This window comes from Scomber japonicus, chromosome 5 (genome assembly GCF_027409825.1).
Source record: "Scomber japonicus isolate fScoJap1 chromosome 5, fScoJap1.pri, whole genome shotgun sequence".
NCBI classification, from domain to species: domain Eukaryota; kingdom Metazoa; phylum Chordata; class Actinopteri; order Scombriformes; family Scombridae; genus Scomber; species Scomber japonicus.
In genome coordinates this window covers 5,413,072-5,419,071 of record NC_070582.1, presented here as the reverse complement: position 1 = coordinate 5,419,071, position 6,000 = coordinate 5,413,072, and the positions used below count along the sequence as shown (strand labels likewise).

General features: G+C 43.4%; 1 pseudogene; it reads right to left on the bottom strand.

The window, feature by feature from the left end:
* LOC128359044 (transcription initiation factor TFIID subunit 4-like) overlaps positions 1-6,000 on the bottom strand; it is a 29,114-nt pseudogene that overhangs the window by 999 nt on the left and 22,115 nt on the right.

Below are 6,000 nucleotides of genomic sequence, written 5' to 3'. Positions count from 1 at the left end.
AGGAGGAGGAAGAGGAGGAGGAGGAAGAGGAAGAATAATTGTATTAATCAACATATTAACAGATCATTAGTTGTGACCCTAAATCAGTGTGTGTGTGTGTGTGTGTGTGTGTGTGTGTGTGTGTGTGTGTGTGTGTGTGTGTGTGTGTGTGTTTTCTTCTTGCCTTTCCGCCGTCTGTGCGGTGTTGAGCGACCGCTGAAAGACCTTCTCCAGCAGCGTGCGGAGTCTGGACTGGGTGGCGTGAGAGATGAAGTTCACCACATCCAGCGGCACCTCGGTCACACCGAGCTTCTTAGCTACAAAAAGGAGACGAGAGAGAGAACGTAAAACTCACTGAAACATTTCCACCTGAGGAATAACCAGGAGGGGAGTTCTGGTCCTCTGAAACAAGGCCAACCAGGAAGTAACTTAGAACTGCATTCTATCAAAAGGCCACCAGGGGGCGACCATCTCTATACAAGTCAATGGAGAATTCACCAACTTCTCACTTGATTTCTAACCTCAGTAAACGTTTTCAAAATGTGTGTTTATGGTCTCAATCGCTAGTTTAAAAGCCTTCTTCAATGCAGTATGATGTTCATTTGGGACATTTTGGCCTCCCTGATTTTATATGTGACGATAAAGCAGGGTATGCATTAGGGGCGTGGCTACGTCATGATTGACAGGTTGATTGACCAATGTCCTCGAGATCCAGCCCTCGCAACCATAGCAACCTCCCCCGCTCCGCTCATGGCTCCGCCTCATGCCGATATAAGTAGAAGCCATGTTTTTATTTTTCCCCAGCATGCACCTGAAATTTTCAAGATGGCGCTGCCTAGATCCGAAACTATTGGCTTCCTAGCAGCAGTCCACAAACCAATGGGTGACGTCACGGATGTTACGTCCATTTCTTTTATACAGTCTATGGGAATAACTGGACTCTTGTTGTGTGCCTTTTTTATTTTTAGGGTGGATGTTTTACCCTCTGCAGCACCTGACGGGCTCGACTTTTGTCCTTGGACTAATTTTAGACTCTGAAACTAAAAATGGGCTGGAGTGCTCCGAGGGGATTTAGTGTACTCACAGTCAAGAGTTGAACAGACATTTATAAACAAGAGGGGTTTTTTTTTCCCCTGCCACTGCAAATATTAAAAATAGAGACGATAGAAGCAGCAGAACAAGTATCCACTTAAACCTGACGGATCACTGCTGCTGAATGTGGTTTAATTTCCTTTATTTAATCAAACTGAAGCTCTCAGAGACTCTTTGGAGATTTAAGGAGTTCATATGAGATATTATTTTTATTTATTTACTAGTAAAAGGGACTACGGATGCAAATCAGCAGCTTTGCTATAATCCAGCATGTTGACAGAGATGTTTAAATATCGATGTTCATTAATGTGCATTGTCCCTATCCTAAAATAAAGTATTTATTTATTATTCATTATTTATTAGGGATGCACCGAATATTTGGTAACTGAATATTGTAAAAAAAAGCCACATTCTGCCTTCGGTGGAGTGAGTTAAAAGCAAGGCCGAATAGTGGCGTGTGACGCAATCAAACAACGTGCAGTGCAAGGTTATTATAGTTTAGAAATGTTCTTTAGTTTTTATTTTTATTTAGTTTTTGAGTTTGCTCTTTTTTTTTAATTTCAGTTTAGTTTTAGTGAGTTCAACAAGTGATTTAGTAGTTTTAGTTTAGTTTTTATTTTTCAGGTATTAAGAGAAAGCCTCGACTTGTAGAAGCTGAAGGATGAAAGAAAGTGTGACACCAAATATGGTTTATCAAGTCAAGTTTTTTAATTTCATTCTTTAACCACGGCTGCTACTGTAGCAGCTTCTTGTCACATTTCAGCCTCCGTACATGCCCGGTAAATTAAAATGTGCTGATGTCAGATAGTAACAACAATAATAAACTGTTTATATCTGCACAGCATTAATTTAAGTACTGGAGTAATAGAAATTTAGCGTGAGAACAACAGATTTATTACCTCAGATTAAATAGTTAAACAGGAAATTGAAATTTAATGCTATTTTCCAGCCGTCACTCTTATTGTTATTGTTGGATATTAGGAGATAAACAGCTGGAGGCTCGAGTTCTCCACTTGGTGCTGTTAAACCACCATAGAAGAAGAAGAAGAAGAAGAAGAAGAAGAAGAAGAAGAAGACGCAACGAGATGACGTCATTAAAAAGAAAGCAGCAGTCGAAGTTCAAATGATGGAAAACACATCTGGGAAATATAATGGAAATATGACAATCTGTTCACACACACACACACACACACACACACACAAACAGAGAGAGAGACACACACACACACACACACACACACACAGACACACACACACACAAACAGAGAGAGAGACACACACACACACACACACACACACACACACACACACACAGAGAGAGAGACACACACACAGAGACAGAGAGACACACACAGAGAGACACACACACACAGACAGAGAGACACACACACACACACACACACACACACACAGACAGAGAGACAGAGACACACACACAAACACAGACAGAGACACACACACACACACACACACACACACACACACAGACAGACAGACAGAGACACACACACACAGACAGAGACACACACACACAGACAGAGACACACACACACAGACAGAGACACACACACACACACACACAGACACACACACACACAGACAGACAGAGACACACACACACACACACACACACAGGTGAGCGTACCTGTGTCCATGATGCGGCGGTGCAGCAGGCCCGTCGGCAGGAACGACTCGTCCTTACAGGAGCGGATCTTGGTGCCGACGAGCTCCGAGCTGGTCGCTAGGATACGGGCGTTCTCCTCGTTGAGGTTGACGCCGGCCATGGACGCCACGTCGTTGATGTCGTCGTCATCTCTGAGGGACGACAGGGAGCGAGAGAAGAGAGGTTAGTCAGATGTTTGACAGAAATATTAACTAAACTAAAACTAAACTCCCAGTTACCTCGGTAACAGTTTTACTACTTCTGAGAAAGGTTTCAAACTTTCTTCTCTTTGTTTTTCAGGTATTAACCGTCCTGTCGTCCTCCCCGGGTCAAATTGACCCCAACTCTCTTTACTGCTTTCCTTCCTTCCTCCCTCTTTCTTTAATTTTTCCTTCGTTCTTCTCCTCCTTCCTTACTTCCTGCCTTCCTTCTCTCCTTACTTCCTTCCTCTTTTCCCTCCCTCCCTCCCTCCTTACTCCTTTCCTTCCTCCCTACTCCTTTCCTTCCTCCCTTTCTTCTTTCTTTCCTTCCCCCTTTCCTTCTCTCCTTTCCTTCCTCCCTACTCCTTTCCTTCCTCCCTCCCTTTCTTCTTTCTTTCCTTCCTCCTTTCCTTCTCTCCTTACTCCCCCCTCCCCATCTCCTTTCCTTCCTTCCTTCTTTCCTCACTTCTTTCCTACCTTCCTCCTTTCCTTCTCTCCTTACTCCCCCCTCCCCTACTCCCTTCCTTCCTTCAATCCTTCCTTCCTTCCTTCCTTTTAAATGATCCAGCCCACATAAGATCAAATTGGAGGAAAGAAGGAAGGAAGGAGGGAAGGAAGGAGGAAGGAAGGAAGGAAGGAAGGAAGGAAGGGAAGGACGGATCCTTCCCTTCCTTCCTTCCTGCTGTCTTTCCTTGACCTGAGGACAACAGGAGGGTTAATTAGCAGTAAACACAAAGTAAATAAGCTGTGAAACCTATGAATACAGGTCATATTTGATAGTTTTCTGAGATATTGATTGTGTTTTTGACATAAAGTGTAGGGTTAAATTAAGAGTTTATTGTTTCTATTTTAGGTACATCACTTATGGTGAGTTTTTAAATTATTCAGTGATTTACTTGATTTGATGTGTGTTTCTCATGCTGTCTAATGTGATCTGTCTCACTCTTTAGTTTCTTGTCATTTCAGTGAGATCATGTGACCAAACTACTTTAAAAATGACCTCGAACTATTTTCAGGTCTGATGCAAACTACTGAAAACTGAAAGAAATAAAACTTTAAAACTGAATCAACTCATTACAGGAACTTCATTTTGAATCTTTTATTAAAGTTGGCTCATTCAGAGGTTTTGAGGAGGTGCCACCTGCAGCTCAACCTGTGCACACAGATGTTTCCCTGTCAGACGTCATGAGATCAGCTCTGACAGCCTGAACTGAGATCCATCTGGACTACAGCTGAAAACTCTGCAGGAGGAAGAAGTTTGTTTCTCTGCTGATCAGCGATGAAACCTGATGATGAGAGGAGGTGACGATCTGTGAACTGTGGATAAACGCTGCCCTCCGGTGGCTCGTATGAGAACTACAAGCTCGACACAAGAGTCTGAAAGTGAGAATATTCAACATGTGGAGACACTGTGGCTTTTAACTCTTTAAGTCTGAATCTGTTTTTAAATTTGTGCTTAAACTTTATTTTATGGAGGAAGAGGAGGAGGAGGAGAGGGAAGAGGAAGAGGAGGAGAATCAGGTTAGAGATAGATATGAGGGGGTGAATGGAGAGGTGGGGAGAGAAAATAAGGACAGGAAGTGAAGGGAAGGAGGAGGAGGAGAGGGAAGAGGAGGAGGAGGAGGAAGAGGAAGAGGAGGAGAGGGAGGAGGAGAGGGAAGAGGAGGAGGAGGAGGAGGAGAGGGAAGAGGAGGAGGAGGAGGAGGAGGAGGAGGAGGAGGATGAGGATGAGGAGGAAGAGGAAGAGGAGGAGAGGAAAGAGGAGGAGGAAGGGGAGGAAACGCTGCCCTCCGGTGGCTCGTATGAGAACTACAAGCTCGACACAGTCTGTGTTCCTCTCTCCTCTATCCTTCCTTTCTCTCCTCTATCCTTCCTTTCTCTCCTCTATCCTTCCTTTCTCTCCTCTCTACCCCAACCGGTCGAGGCAGATATTCTCCCACTTCTGAGTCTGGTTCTGAGGGTTCTTCCTGTTAAAAGGGAGTTTTTTCACGCCACTGTGTCTCATATGGGAATGTTGGGTCTCTTTAAAGTTAAAACCTGAAGAGTTCGGTTTAGAAGCTGCTCTATGTGGAAAGTGCCTTAAGATGACTCTGTTGTGATTTGGGCGCTATACAAATGAAGATTGATTGATTGATTGATGATGTGTGTGCATGTGAGTGAACGGATGGAAAGGAAGGAAGGAAAGAAGGATGGAAGGATGGAAGGAAGGAAGGAAGGGAAGGAAGGAGGGAGGAAGGAAGGAAGGTAGGGGGAGGAAAGTAAGAGAGAAGGAGGGTAGGGGGAGGAAAGAAAGAGAGAAGGAGGGAGGGAGGAAGGGAAGAAAGAAGGAAAGAAGGAAGAAGAAAGGGGGATGGAGGAAGGAAAAAAGGAAAGGAGGAGAGAAGGAGGGAGGGAGGAAGAACAGATGGAAGGAAGGAAAGGAAGGAAGGACGGAGGAAATAAGGAACAAGGGAGGGAGAAAGGAAAAGTGGAAGGGAAGAAAGAAGGCAGGGAGGAAGGAAAGGAAGGAAGGAAGGAAGGAAGGAAAGATATCTTTATTTAAATAGCTTTTATTCATATATAAATATAGATGTTTTTTCGTGTAATCGGAGCTCATATATAAGAACCTGCATCTTGTCATTATGAGATGATGTAATTACGAGCTTTTAATCTCATTGTCAATCGATAGAAAATGAATCATCATCATCATCTATCAACGTAGATAACTGATGATTGATCGTGTAATTTAAATCTCATCAAGAGTGATGTCCTTCTATTTTAAGAGTGGATCTCTGAGGTTTGTCCATCAACTATATGTAAAATGTGACTTTTTGTGAAAATGGAAGAGTTGCCCTTCTGATAGAAACATATCTTCACATCTTTTCACAGTTTCTTTAGTTTTGTATTTTCCACTGCTGCCCTCACACATGAGGATCTTTAGGGAGGGAAAATAAAGATGTTTTAACCCTCCTGTTGTCCTCCCGGGTCAAATTGACCTCATGTATTTTGATTGTTCCTTCCTTCCTCTCTCTTTCTTTCCTCCCCCTACCTTCCTCCCTTCCTTCTTTCCTCTGTCCTTCTTTCCTT